The sequence below is a fragment of the Dermacentor variabilis genome, chromosome 3, assembly GCF_050947875.1.
Source record: "Dermacentor variabilis isolate Ectoservices chromosome 3, ASM5094787v1, whole genome shotgun sequence".
Lineage (NCBI taxonomy): Eukaryota > Metazoa > Arthropoda > Arachnida > Ixodida > Ixodidae > Dermacentor > Dermacentor variabilis.
The window spans coordinates 151,605,573-151,621,463 of record NC_134570.1 but is presented as its reverse complement, the minus strand read 5'-3'; the positions used below and the strand labels follow the sequence as shown (position 1 = coordinate 151,621,463).

Below are 15,891 nucleotides of genomic sequence, written 5' to 3'. Positions count from 1 at the left end.
AGCATAAGCAGGAGCCTAACTTCGAGACAACACCTTTAAAAAGTAATGGGGTTTTACCTGCCCAAATATGAGACACGCTATAGTGGGGGACTCCCACTCCCTCTAGGGACTGCCCAGTGGGAGACTCCGAAAATTTTCACCACCTGGGTTTCCCCAACGTGCCCCCAAATCTAAGTACACAGGTTTTTTCGCATTTCGCCCTTATCAAAATACGGCCTACGTTGCCTGTATTCAATCCCGTGACGTCATGCTCAGCAGCCCGACACCATATCCTCTTAAGCAACCACGGCGCGTGAGACCACATTTTTTAACACTATGAGGCTAAGTCACCGCCATCTGGCGGTAGTGAAAGAGTGCTTTAAGCTTGTATGCTTCAGTCTTACCCAAGTGAAATTGCTGTGTGTTGTTTCTTCTCGAGGAGAACTACGGCTAGGAAAGGCAATCATGGGTCATGAATGCCACATGCCAGTAATAAAGCGTGCACACTTGTTACGACTAACGTACCGCATGCGTGCGCTCGTAAGCTCATGCAAAATGAAAATTGCTTCAGACATGTTGGACCTTGTTGCGATAGGTGAACCTACCTTTGTCAAAGGCGGCCTTGTTATCCTTGCCATGCTATTTTTCAAGTGGTTAATGGAAAGACGTCATGCGGTACCAGTATCGGCGACTATAGAAAACGTACGGAAAGAACTGAGGACATCGTAATGGAATTCAAGCAAGAAACGGAGAAAACGTCCACCTTGCATGAACGGTCAGATTCACAGCGCATATGAACATTCATTGATCAGGGGTCGAGATAAGCAAGAAACGTTTTGAGTATTGGCGAAAAAAAGCACGGAAGAGACCGACGTCGTCACTCAAATATGTAACTGTGCACTATGGAAATAGAAACTCTAATAAAGACAGAACAGATCAATGCGATAGGCAAAGGGCTAGACTTCGACACATTTAATAAAAGCTGATTAGCACAAGCAGCCTAGGTGACTATTTATGGTCGCCACATTTCATAGGGGAATACCTTCATTGAAAATGATCGTCATCATTGCCACCATGTATTTACATCTGTGTCGCCATCGCCACTCACCCGGTCAAGATATTTTAAATTTGCTTACATACAGATGGCACTCTTAGCAAACGCACTACAAGCCCAGCAGCTACCGCCAAACGTGCCATGGATAGTCCTCATGTGACTCCACAAAGGAGAAAATTTTCATTCCTGCTGTACAAGTTTTCGGTGAGAGGTATGGGGTTCTTCTCAGTACTTGTTTTTCTACTTTGAGCTTGATTGTTAGGTGTAAAGCACCAGCCAGTACTCTTGTTCATTATTTAATGAAGCACTCGTACACTGAAGACCCTTGTAGGTTGGTTCCTTGAGGTCTTTGGTCTCAGGAGTAGTAGTCACCAAAAGAAGCAATTGGTCAAGTTGGATGCGTGTGCAGTCGAAAAAAAAAGCGAATCCGTCATTAAAAAATACAGAATATATGTCAGTGTCGACGCGATGATGTGTCTTCGGATTCATTCAGCCCAGTTGACTGTCTTCGACCACGGTTCCACAAGTAGAATGTTGCAAATACAAGAGCGGCTACAAGAGTGAGAGCTCCCTGCATTCGGTAGTAGTTGTCGTATGATCCTTTTGTGTCTCGAAAGTACCCTGTATTAGCCGAAAAAGAAAGACATATAAAAAAAAATAAAAAAAAAGCGTCTTTAAATGGTCGCAAGATTAGTCTCAACTATAACATTGCTTTTTTTTTTTTCTTCACGGTGTTACCAGCAACATTACACGCTGATCACAAGGCTGTCGCTTATGCTGAATACCTTTCTGAATTTTGTTTTTATTTAGTAAAGTGTAATGTTTTCATCATGATGTTTCCACGCAGTCCTAAATATTATATACTTTAACTCTTGGTAACATTTTGCATCGGCTTTCTTCGTCACTATCCGGTGCCGTTGACAATATCAACATCGCCAGATGGTTAGGAAGTCTACACCGTATAGTTGAAAAGGGCTCCGGATGTAGTATGCATTAGGGAATAGAAGTGCCCTCACTACTAACCAATGGCATCATGTGTGAACAAGTCGGTGCTTGAATGACAACTACACCAGATAACTAGATCTTTACCGCAGTGCTTTGTTAGTCAAGTTCAATTAAGAAGGCTTACATTTAGCGAATGTTCACATGAACCCTTTAACTCTAGTAGAACTTCAGTAGGCCACGCTTCAATGTAGGCTACGCAAAACTTAAAAAGTACCGTGCTCATACGCCATTATGCTTTGCTTTTTGACCAGCTACGATTAGTTTCATTTTATTAGCACTATCTATATGGGGACTCCACGAAAATTTTTACCATCGAGGTCGCCATCGATGTGAACTTCCCTATATATTTGTGTACATTATTGCTATATTTATAGCTACGCGAGATATGCGAAATTGATACTGTATTATTAAACTGTCAATGTTCCTTAGACCATGTCTATGTTCTTGATTGACTTATTGCTCACATTATTTCAGAATCGCCGCGCGTGAGCAAGAAAAACATTATAACTGTCACACATAGCCCACATTTTTCTATCATTTCTGTTTTACTTCAGCTAACAAGAAATACTACTGCTTACGAGGTGAAAATGATGTGATTTCTCTGGTGCCGCTCTTGACAGATAGCCCAGCATCGTCTGTGGGATGCCGATGCGCTACACGCCATCAAGAACCTGTTAAGGGTGCCACAAATTTTGGCACACCTGGATATGTAGCAGCTGCGTATCTCCACCAGGCCCAGCCCGAACACCATCGAAAGATTTCAAGCACCAAGCTGAACCTTACTATGGCAGTCACTGCTCCGCATTGCCGGCTAAACTGCATTTATATATTGTTTATAATATAGTAACAATGCGGAGCCAAAGAATATGATTATTTGAGAGGCAGGATTTGCCATTGCCGAAGCCAAATTAAATTATCTATCTCTACGCATTGACAATATGTCCCATGGATGCACCTACATATTGGACACAAATTTCATTCGGCCAAGCAAACTTTGGCGTTTTTAAATGTCGAAAATTTAAAATTATGGCTACCTGATTCACAAACCAAACTAGCCGAACGATCAGCTGAAGCTCGTGAAAACAATGACGGTAGCCACAAACATAGTCTTAGTCTCAGCTACTATATAAAGAAGTGACAGCATGTATTCCTTCTTTTGGAGGCTCTTTCGCTGGACACTTCCTCTAGAGGTATCACATAACTCGGTCCGTCGGACTCTTAAGAATTAAACGGCACGGTTTTCCTGGAGCGAATCCAAGGCATGTTGCCCCGAAAAACCGGCACGACAGGTGCCTAACTGTTGCTTAACAATGAAAAATGGAAACTTAAATTTTAATGTTTTTATTATCCTCACCTAATGAGGACCGATCACCAAAGTGGCGGCTAGGAGCCGAAGAGGATGTGTCCTAACGCGTTGTTGCTCCTGAATAACGCGTCCTGAATGAGCTTTCCAATAATGTGAGCGTCGACGAGCGAACGGGAGCCGAGAGGGTCAGAATTGAGCATGCATTCGATGGCTGCGTCTTTAAGCGATTTGTGGCAAGGCTTCAGCTTCGACTTGCTATTGCGTACACGTCGCACGTAGAAAGACGGGTATGAATGTTCAGGTTCTTCTCTATGGTAAATCAATGTGTATCCTAATATCTTGTTCTGGCGTGTATACTTTAATGAAGAGAGAGGTATAGGAGGTAAATAGAGAGAGGCAACCAAGGTCTCGCGCGGTTTGGCTGGCCTAGATATAGGGAGGAGAAAAAGGGAAAAGAAAGATCGGAAGGATGAAGGAGAGAATAACAGTCCTTGTGCAAGCACCGGCAGATGAATGTTTCATGAAATATAAGTTCCCTTATTATGAATGTAAGCTCACTAGGGCGCATCTAGTCCGACTCGTTTTCTTTTTGTCTTTCAGCTAATTTAGCCTTTTTCAAATAACCGACGTCGGGCCTCCACGGCAGATCGCGATCTACAATACCTTCTAAAGATCTGTACTAGTTATTGTACTCAACTGAGCGTCCTTTGACATACATGGGGTGGACAGCTATCGGTCTGGGCGTAAATGCTACTAATGCGCATTTTCCGCCGATACACCCAATCATTGCTAGCGAAGGAATGCGCATGTTAACGTTGCCATCTTTGGAGCCCTCGCGCGCATTTGGAGCAGTGCCACGCCGAACGTTCGCACCCAGATATCACTGGCGTAGAGCGACGTTTAGTTATAGCTCCGTCCGACCTCTCTGTTTTTCTGTAAATAAATTTCTCTCTCTTTGGCCGCATTTGTTAGCAATTCATCAAACCAGACAAGAGCCAAATTAACATACAAATTATAGCAGAACCCAATCCACAATGAGTATCAATGGTAATGCGATTAACATTCAAGCAATTCAAAGTCATCGTAATATTGACGCTATGTATGGTGAAAATCTTTAGTGGTAATTCTGAGACTTCAGCTGCTACAGCAATCGACAATATACACCGTCTTTGGTGACCACCAACTTTGCTGTAGCACTTGCTTACCAAGGTCACCCGTAGGCATGACTGCGTCACGCCAACAGTACGACATGATGAAGTGGCAATGATGGAATAGCCTCATTAGAATGCCAACGGCGGCATGACAACGATGGCATGATAGAAATAAAATAAAAATGATGAAATAATGACAGTGGTATAGCGATGACAGCGTGATTACGATGACATGCAATGGGATAACCACGACTGTGTGAAGATGGCGTGACGACTACAATATGACAAGACCCGGCTGACAAAGCTGGCGTGCAGACGAAGGCGCGACCACGAAGTTGTGACAATAACGGTGCGGGAACAGATGCACCACAGCGATAGTCTGACGACGACAAAATTATGACAATGCATACAATGGCGACGTAATCACGACTGAATAAGGGCAGCATGCTTACAATAGAATGACGACGAAGGAATGACGCCGACGAAACGGCGAAGAGGGTATGGCGACGTTGGCATAACGAGAATGGATTTACGTTTCCGAGTAACGACGAGGCTAAAACGACATCGTAATGAGGATTACATGACGATAATTGTATGAAGATAATTAAGTCAGTGACAAAGATGGCTGACGACGACTGTATCACGAAGACTGTGTGACGGTAATGCCGTTACTATGACGGCATGATAATATTCGACTAAAGAAGCTGGATCGATGACAATGGAACCACTCCGGCGGCATCCTAACGACGTCGTGACAACAAATAAACGATGGCGGAGTGAGATGAGTTGGATGACAAAGGTGAAATTACGTTGATGCTACGACCAGGGCGGCATCACGACCACGGACCTAGTGAACCAAGCATACAACTTAGACTACTCCGTCGGAGTAGAAGGCGTGAAGACGACGGCATGAGAATGCCTTCGCGCAAAACAATGACGACGATAGAATGGCGGCATGACGGCATTATGACCACGAGCACATACTGTGCCGCTCAAGCTGGTAGTCAACTTGGGTCACCGGGTCAGCGTAAGACGACAGACAGACAGACAGACAGACAGACAGACAGACAGACAGACAGACAGACAGACAGACAGACAGACAGACAGACAGACAGACAGACAGACTAGATCAATAACCTGAAGTTCACAAAAATGCTAATCACCTTAATCGAAGCTCAGAGGAACGTCGAAAACAAACCTCTTTGCCACCTGCTGACCGGCTCTGCGCTGCGTCATGACTTTTGAAAGCGCCGGCTTTACCTAGTTAATTGTTATTCAGAAAAGCAGGGCGACAAGAAAATTATTTAAAGGACCAAATAAATCAATGCGAAAATGACGTTAAAATGCGGGTATGGAAGCATTTTGGCTGTTCAGTTGTAGAACACATCAATTAACCTATGTCTTTAACAAATGTGAAAAATCAGCTTGCACACAAAATCACATCGCCTTTCTTAAAAAATTTGTTGAAAAGTACGCTATCACTGAATCGGTTGGCCCATTTTGCAATTAGGGTTCTCACATAACCTTACGCGAAGCTTTTCATAGTTTCACACGCGACATTTTTGTTTTTTACGTGCAAAATAATTATTGCTCGGTGTTTCCCGCACAGAATTCAGCTTGAAGTGATGATTTCTGTACTCCCTCTGTTTTTTAGACAATGTCTTCTCAAGCGAGTTATTCTCTACTTTTTCGCGTCAGCTTACAGTTTCTATCCTTCTCTGTAGGCCGATCCCGTAGATTGCGTACTCTCAAGAGATGGGGAGAAGTCGAAGGTGGTGCAGTCTCAATATGTGGGACATTCCTTGATAATGTGCAGTCAGAAAATGTGTGCCAGTCATGAAGGTAGTGCAATTTAAAACTGTAGACAAGCACCGAATACAGTGCAGCGAGAAAATTTTCCCAATCTGGCACTTGCCTTACTCACCTCACGCGAAGGGCCACGCGATAAGAGTGCCATGCTCAGTGACCTCATGCCATTCTGACCCATTCATCCTCCGCCTACTCACAATAACGACCTTGATCGACTTCAACCGAGGAGTTTAATCGTCTTCCAACATCTTTTCTATTACTTGTGTTTTCAAGTAGAGAATTATAAAACGAACCAGTTTATTCACATTACGGTGCTACCACTTTCTCTTCTATCGCATCGTTGTGCGGGGGTTAGCTTGCTTTGAAATCTGCTTTTGTCCTTTTCTCGGTTGTATTCCTAACGGTAAGTATTGGCAGAGTGCTCTCATTTGTTGCGTTTATTTCGAATGCTACCAGGAAGTTAGAACTAAACACTTGTCAGTGCCAGAGAAATGCTCTTTTATTCGTTTTCGCAATGTTATATATGCTTACGCACAAAGGATATCATTGTTTTAAACCTGCACTATTTTTGTTTTCAGACTGAAGCACTCAAACCTTGGGACGCTAAGCTCACTATTTCAACTTGCACATTAGAGGCCTCGAGGTTTGGATACTGTTGTGCAGTTATGGATCGAACAGATTTTTTGACAAAAATATGACTTGCTCATCCTAAGCGGCTAATGTATTCCAGAAGTTGAAGGCCTTCATCGACATTAACTTGCCAAATGAAGATACTTGTTAACAGTTATTCATTAGAATTAGGTATAGGAACATTACTTTACCTTGGCACGCTCACTGAAACAAAATATCACCATTGAAAACGGCAATAGAGACATCTGTTCTTTGCTTCCACCTGTTATCCCGCACCAATCATTAGCACTGGCCTAGAACTGCGACAAGCTACGATCCGTTGCGTTATCTTTCCTATCATTTTGCTTTCGGTGGCCGCAGCGCTAGATATTGGCGCTGCTGCTAAGATACCATAAACGCATCAAAGCGCCGACGCGACACTATCCGTAATCATAGTGTGGAGATTTGGAGCGCCGTAGAAGTCGTCATTCTGGGCTGTTTTCAGATTGAAAAAAAAAAGCCAAAGACTGAAACCTGGCGTAGGGCATCAGCGCACAACGGAGGGGTTAGGGGCAAGATGTAAGCTACTCGTGACGGCGACAGCCTGCAAAATGGACAAGAAAGCAACGATGACGGGACAGAGGCTCTTTACCACAGTGCGCGCGGCGAGTCTGCCAAGGTAATATAATTGCTTAGCCCTTCGCGATAACTGTCTTTCTGATAATTTCGGGAGCCCTCTGGCCCTTAGCAAGTTGGTGAATAATTTACATACGGAAGACACATTATGTACGTGATTTTTCAGATTTTGCGGCAATTAGAGGCCAACAAGACCAATGCTGAAATAGTAAACTAGACGTCATTGCAAGGTACCTACAGTCCTAATTCAGAAATATGGTGGAGGCCTGGATGGTGGAGGCCTGTACCGTTTGAAGAGTCACTAGCAGCCTCAGTTGCTAGTTACCGCTCGTCCTGTCCACTCCTTTGCCCCCTTCGTCTCCTCTTTAAACCGAAAGATTAAATAAAAACAAAATTCTTCACAGATGTATACCAGCTAACAACTGATACATAAAAAAATAGCGAAGCCGAATAATTACACCCTTCCCGCGTGTCGTGCATTGGGTGCGCGTTAAAGAACCCCAGCCGGTCAAAATTAATGCGGAGTCCAACGACACCGCGTGCCAAATAATATCGTGGTTCTCGCACGTAAAGCCTCAGAATTTAATTTCTTGACACAAAGTTCAGAATTTCTACACGTCTGTTTGCTGGCTGACGGCCTGGTTTGAATGGTGCTGTTGTTTTTGAGGGTGGTAGCCGCTGAGCCATCACACAGGCACTGCTGGAGCATTAAGGCTTCAACTTTATTGCCGTCGCGGTGGAAACGCCATGCTGACCTCCGTGGATATAACATAACGTGCGTTAGATACACGCACTGGGAATTATTACGTAAAATCTAAAAATTAAAAAAAAACGTGGGTATAAGTTGCTGCCTATTAATTCTAGATGTTTGAAATACAAATTTAATCGCATAACCATTGATTATCACGTTTGAAAGTAACTTCGCGGCTTCTAAAAACATTACTTTGTATTTACATTTCACATCGACCACCCCGTCGCACAGCGGCCTTCACAACACGAATGCAATTTTGGAACTCCCATTAACAGCTTCGTTGTTAAATTGTGCCATTTAAAATAGAGAACTACTCTGTAGTCTGAGTTAGCCTTGTACTCACCGGTTATCAGAGGGCTAACCAGCATTAGCGGAATCAAGATAGCACCCGCTATGCCGCAGAAAACTGGCGTCTCCTCGAGGCCCACGTTTTCGGCAACCAGTACGCACTTGATGCCGATGACGTATCCTTGCGCAATCCCTTGTATCACTGAGAGAACCGCTACGGAAGGCAGAGTGTATGCGTGAGGCAGCGCCAGAAAGCAGGCGCACGAGATCAGGAAACTGATCCCGTAGAGAGGACTTCGAGACCAAGGTACGACATCAGCCATAACCGAGACCCCAACTCGCCCAAAGAGCTGACCCATGGAGGAGAATGTTAATAATCTCCTCGTTGCACCGCTATCTAGTCCTTTGTCGACGCCGTAATCCACTATGGTCTTGAGAAATTCACCGTACGTGTAGTCTCCGATGAGGCTGGCGATGAGGAGCGCGTAGAAAGCTGGCGCGCAGAATATTAACGCTGCTCGTCTTATGGAGCTGCCATGTTGATGCGTCGGTTCTTTTATTTCTGCGCCATGTTGTCGTGGTTGTAACCTGCAATGTGAGAGCATATAAAATCAGACACCGATAATTGACACGTGGTCTTGTTCATCTTTTACGGGTGAGCGCCTTTCACCGTCTAACGAGTGCCATCGCTCAGCGCGGGAAGCGCCCGCATCTATCGGAAGTTACTAAAAATTTGTCGATGGTTCCGTTAACAGCGAAGGTTGCGTACTCTGACTACACGTGGGACGCGAATTCTGTAGAACTTTAGGGAAGACACACGGGCACCGCCGATTGCTCTGGAACGTTTGACTCGTCTATGAAGGCCGACCCGCTTCACCGGTAGATCAAATTTTCGACGATCGCCGGCTGTGTTCGCCGCAGTAGCCGTTCATCGAGTGTAGTCTGTCTTTGTGGGCACAAGTCCGCCCAATAAAGCGCTAGTTTCGTCCCATTCCCAGTTTTTCTGCTCTCTTCATCGTCACTACCACGTGACACTATAGCCTTTGGTAGCGCTGGTGCAATCTTCACTGTGTTTTCCAAGAAATCCTAATTTCTTATGAGTGGCTCAGGTTTGTAGCAGTCCGAGTGCCTTCAGAGAAACCGTTGGCTTCCAGCTTTCTTATTTATGCTTCAAGCATCGCGTAAAATCTATATAAAAGTAATATTGCGATATTAGGTTAGACGGAAGCCTCAACTTGGGGATGACTTTCCAAGTACAATGGAAAGGAGAAATCGTATTTCTCGGTAACCACTCTGACAAATTTGGTAGGGTTTGTTGTATTCAAAATTTTAAGAGATATGAAGTAGGAACCTTTGCAAAGGGATTTTCGATCTATGCCATCCACATTTTTAAAGAGATTCACGAAAATCGCGCAATTTTGTATCACTATTGCATAAATATGCAATTTCATTTGCATAAGTAAAATGCAACAAAATATTTGTACTACAAATTTTTTCTGCTATTTACCTTTAGTATCTTAGTATTACAGTTCCTTTACCCTTGCAAACACGGTAAAAACTTCACGTAAGCTATGAATTTAAAAATCGATTTTGTCCGCGTGGAATGCTCTAAAATGTATCCTTCACAGATCGGCAATATCTGTTTTTGATGCAGGAGGACTAATTTGTGATGCAGCGGCGTGACTATCGCCTCCAGTGCCGGTGAAGGAGAGGCGGCTCACGAGCATGAAGCGCGAGAACATGCTAGCGCGCTAGCTCTTAGCGGTCGCGGTGTCTACCCGTGCCGAGATCCCGCGGCACTATCAATGGCGGGCTTAAATAAACCACGACCATGGCGGCTCCCTCTTCGCGCCGCCTCCTACAATTTAGAGACACTGGACGACCGAGTCCAGTCAACGTACCAACTCTACCAAGCCGACAGTGATGTGGTCACTCGCGGTCTGGCTGACGTCGTGCGGTTGTAGAGTTGCGGCAATTCTATATCGACATGCCGGACATCTGGTTCATCCAACTGCACAGCATTTGCCGTATCAACAAGGTTGCAGGGTTTCCGGGTAACCGTTCTTGTTCACAACGCCACCTCGAAAGCTCAGTCGCAACAGCTCTCGCCATTTGAACCGTTGTGTAATTCCGCGTCTTGTCGTCCGCCATCGCCTGCGTCCACCCTTGCCAATCGTCAGCATGCACGGGCCCCAGCATAAAACCTCTACTCGGTCAGTGAGCCTCCTCCTCATTTCAAAGGCAGCTGCGCCACGATTGTTTCCAAGGAATTCACTGGCCTCAACACAAGCGCTATCAGTTATTTTACGGCTTGCCGCTTTCCGTCCTCAGATGTTCACGCAAGCCGCCCGCTTTCCGTCCAGGGGCACCTCCCTCATCACCGATTCAAAGGCTCTCCCGCCGGCTCCGCTAGGCTCAAAGTAACGCCACTAGCGCAATTTTGGCGGTGCCTTCAGAGACTACTGCAGCCCTGATACTATCAGCATTCGAGATTTCGTCGCAAGCAGCAGCAGGCGAGCCTTCCGATGTTCTCTGTTCGCACTTAACGCGGATGCAGGGCCAACCGAACTTTTGCAGCTCTGCCCTCGGGTCTCTTCAACTGGAAACTCACTTGTATAACAACAACGTGAGTGACGAACATTTTCGCGATCTCTACGCAAGTCGCGAGCTGTTCAGATGCGGCATCTTTCGGAATTCCAAATTTACAGACCCGAGCATCCACGCAAACCTGTGGCAGGTTGTTTCCCTCAACGTCCTGAACTCTCGACACGCGCCAAGAACCGGGGAATGCGCGCCTCTTTCGTACATTATTTAATGGGGTTTCGCACTAGGAGGGGATCCTGTAGTGGCGATACTAACGTCTCCAGAGCCGATGAAGAAAAGGACGGTTCACGAGCATGGTGCGCGAGGAGAGAACACGCTAACGCGCTCAGCCTGACCTGTCGCGGGGCTTCCCGCTCCCGGTGTCCTGCGGCACCATGGCTTGTTGGCCGAAAAAACCTTGACTACAGTGGCTACCTCTACGCGCTGCCTCCTTGGGGCTTGCATGTTCATTAAACATGCAACTATTGAAAAAGTAGTGTAAAAACTCATGTCCCAAATAAAATATTGCTTCAAGCTGTCACTAGAATTCAGCTTTTTTTCCTTCAAGTGCAGCCAATATACCTGACATCGTCGAAGGACTCGTCACAGCAATGAATGTCGGTGTTCTGCAAGCATTTGAATAGGAGACATTCGAGTTGCGCTCCAGCTAAGTCTTCCTTTTAAACTAGGATGATTCGCTTACGGTCGCAGTTTTACGTATATATTCCGAAGGCATTCAGCAATTCTGGTAGTGCCTGATAATTTTTCACAGGAGCAGCCACCTATGTATACCGAACCGTAAGACCAATGCTCTTTGATGTAGCTTTCATATGCCTTCAACCTAAGCGCCCTTTCGTTGTTTTTCCTTGTCTCGTCATTTAGCATTCCTAGAAATAGGTTTGAAAATGTCCTAACAAGGTAAATTTTCAACCTATTGCTTCATGAGCTTGAACATTCGCTCAAAAGATGGGCCTGTATTCACAAACGCTCTTACGCTAAAAGCGTAAAATGTTAAAATGCGTTGCCCTTTCTAAGTGTTCGGGGAAATATTTATTAAGAGCTGTCTTACATATCGTAACCAAATTATTTGTCAAGCGTCTCTTGGGTCTTGAGTTTCAAACGAGGCCAGGTTTTACAGAACGCCGATGTTGTGGGAAGAGTCCTGCATGCATGTTCTTGCAGAATTTTTGGAAGTGCTGAGAATGGCCGCATATCGAAACTGATTTAACATGAATGCAGGGTACTTCTATGCTCTAGTTTACTAACATTACCTTCAATAACATTAGCCATTTCGGAGGAGGACGAATCGCCACATAGTCGCATGCAAGGAAAAGCAAAGGAAAATCTAAACTCTTACAATATTATTAGGATTGCGCAATTTTCTGCAAAATTGCATATTACGGCAAAAACAAAACATTTATTCTTTCTACTGAATAGATTACCTCGAGCAGTCAGCGCTTGTTTTGGAGGCGCATGCAGTTCGTGTTTGCTTCCAGCCTTGGCCAAGTGGTTGTGGATTCTTGGCTAGCATAACGATGGGCGCCGAATGCAGTAGGATTCCGCCAAGAAGGAGAAATGCTCCTTGTAGGCCGTAGGTGTCAGTGAGAAGAGAGATCACGTACGGACTGAAAATACCGGTCAGTGCGCATGCACCACTCACAAAGGACGTTGCGATCGATCTGTATTTCTCGAAGTACAGCAATACGTAAACGATTGCTGAGATAGAGAACATTCCCAATCCCAGACCTGCATGCAAAAAACATTGCCTTGTGTAATTGCCATTCACAATAGGTATATGAAAAATAAATATCCATTGGTTCTTTTGTCAGTACTTCATATATAGGAAGTCCTGTTTGTGTATACTGAATTTTTTGAAAAATCGAGGAATAAGCCGGTTTATCCATACTCTGCAACCACAAACAAATAAGTCGGGTATCTCGAGCTAACAGGTTGTCCCGTGACTTGTTTATTCGGGTAATAATATACAAAAGGTTCATTCTAAACAGCGCTCTGGCAAAAAAGTAAATCTTTACCGAGTATGAAAAGTATCGTGATGAAACGAAAACAGAGAGAGTTGACAATGAATTCGTAATTGGTTTAGCGGTATTTGGGAACTAATCACTGTTTCTTACAAGTGTCTAGCCGTTTGTCTGAGCTGATCCCGAAGAAAGTGCAGTCTAATACAGAAAGAAAAAAAAACGCTCTGTAGCGCATTACCACCCCGTGGTGGTCCGGTGAGACCCTGGGGAACCTTTTAAAGGAAGCATTGCCGCATTTTTCCCTCGTAAGAACTAGAGTTTTGGAACACTTTGTGCTGTGCCTCTTGTTCAAGACGCTGACGCAGTAGCTTTAGGAGTGGCGCCTCCAGTTGAATAGAGTGCACGGGCTTCGAAACGGATCTTTCAGGCAATGGCGCTAGAAGTACTGGTTGGCTCCCGCGTGCTGGTAAACCACAGTATTAAGAGGAGCCGAGCCAATAAAACTGAGTGCAGTAGAGTGCGACAAATAATTTCCTCCAAAAGCACTATAACCTGATTGTTGGATTGTAACCGGGCTTGAATCTCATAATTGGGTTTGAATCAATGAACTGCCTTTTGTTTATCCACGAATTTCATATTACAGCAAGCATCAAACATCCTATTCACCGCCAAATTGTGTAACTCTGAAAAATTCATTGATGATAAAGTAGTTTTACAGCGAAACGGTTAATAACAGAAGGAGATTTTACTGAAATCTTATTTCAAGTCTGAAGGCGCAGGTGCGAAAGCGTAGTGACCAATCCGATCATCTGGGAGTCTGTGGTAAGCAAATGATAAAATGAACGAACTGGTATGTGTGGAAGTCATAGATTCGCATATGGCGGTGCCCGTGAACACAATAACACCGCATCCATATGTAGCGAATCGTTAGAAAACATGCACCGGTTTGCCTTACTTCAAACCGAAGAAGCTGCGCATCTCGGTTGGTTCACGGTAGTGTTCAACAGCAGGTCCTTGATAATCAAAGTTTCAAAACAAGATTCTCAGTGGATAATGACACTGTCATGTATGATTACGATAAGAGTATAAAGAAATGGGTGCATTCCATGAAAATGTGGGAGTCGATTACACGCGAAGCTTTCTTTGATATATCTCAATGCTCGTCCCTCACTGCAAGGTCTGATTGCATTGCGTTCTTCTCACACTGAGCTGCTTTTGACGCCGATTTTCTTACTTTCCTGTAGCCGACGCCTTCTCTATTTTGTCACCGGGTTCATGACTTACGTTCTCTTTTCGTGCTTGCATGTTTGGGTGCTTACGTAGTCGCACAAGCCCGTTCTTGAGGACTACCCAGTTCTACATGCTTAGCCACACACACCCTGCGGCACTATACGTCCATATGGGCACATGCCAAGTGTCACATGTCCAGTGGCCCAATGTGTTGCATAATCGGCCAGACGACACGAGGAAGCACGCGAGAAGTGCGAAAAAGAGGCAAGGAATCTTCGCTCTAAAATAAGTGTGCTCGCTCTGGAGAATCTGAAATCCTTCAGACTGAAGAACAGAAAAACAAGTGGGACAAGATGGCCAAAGAAGGATCGGTAAGTCAGATGAAGGATAGGTAGGTCAGAGCGGCTAGCTAGAGGACGCTTACTCCCGTTGCTCTAATAAACACTCCACCTTGAGTCGGTAATGATGATGATGATGATTCATATTTAGAACCACTCCAAAAAACACCGACAAGGGAGGACACAGAACGAGCGCTGACTGCCAACCTTCAACCTAGGATTGTTCGTCCTTTGTCCTCCCTTGTTCGTGTTTTTGGCGCTGTTTTAAATATGAATGATCCGTACCAACTAGCTCGCACCCAAACCCTTCCGAATGATGATGATGATACATTGGCATCCCCTTTGAGACAGGGTGGGGATATGTGATCACCTAGCCCGTTTGAGGTATTCAGGTAGACTATCGATGCCTTGAATTCTAGCGCACTATGGAATGAACTCATTTGTCCTCGTGATACTTTTTGCCTTCCTTAAAATATCTATATCTACATTATACTAATACCTATGCTTGTGAAGGATCTCATCCTATCGTTATCTTCGCATCACTTTTTTCTACTAATAATCTAACCTTCTCGGGATTATCTCGACAGCTGACCGGTTAATGCCTCCACCGACAAAGCGCACAGAAGAGCCACTTCGTGACAAAAGTGGTCCCTGCGCTTCAATGGCTCCCTGCGGGAATTCTTGAGAAGAGTACCATCTTTAGCTGAGGGGTGGAGCTGTGCTCATCTCAGTATGTCTCAGTACAAATAACTGCCGAGCGGTCGATTTAGGCACCTCTGGCCTCCTTGAAGCCTTTGAGTTCAGCGAGAGCAGGGGTAAAGCGAACATGCCGGCAGTAGAGATTACTAAAAGGCGACTGGTTGATTGGTGGAAGAAAAGCAGGAAGACGACAAACAACGGAGGCCTCCAAAGAACAAAGTTCCCATAGAGGTTCAGAAAGTTTGGTGAGGTGAATTCATGATGTTTCTTTTTTTTTAAATAGGTAGGATATTCGGAAATACAATAACAAGAGCTTGGTGGCGCCATCCACCACCCCGTTCCAAAGCGGACGCTCATAGCATCCATCCATCTGTCCATAAGTACATACATGGGACTTGAATCGTGGGAGGGTGAAAAGACGTGCCTTGGAGTAACCTACCTATGGAAAGCCAGAGTCAGCAAATAATTGATTGC

General features: G+C 44.8%; 1 long non-coding RNA gene across 1 annotated transcript; it reads right to left on the bottom strand.

Annotated features, from left to right (window-relative positions):
- Positions 1 to 1,396: 1,396 nt before the first annotated feature.
- On the bottom strand, positions 1,397 to 12,881 carry LOC142574267 (uncharacterized). Its single transcript, XR_012826483.1, has 3 exons — positions 12,614 to 12,881; positions 8,644 to 9,176; positions 1,397 to 1,654 (listed from the first exon to the last, which is right to left on the bottom strand). It is a non-coding gene; the product is annotated as an uncharacterized LOC142574267 (long non-coding RNA).
- Positions 12,882 to 15,891: the final 3,010 nt, after the last annotated feature.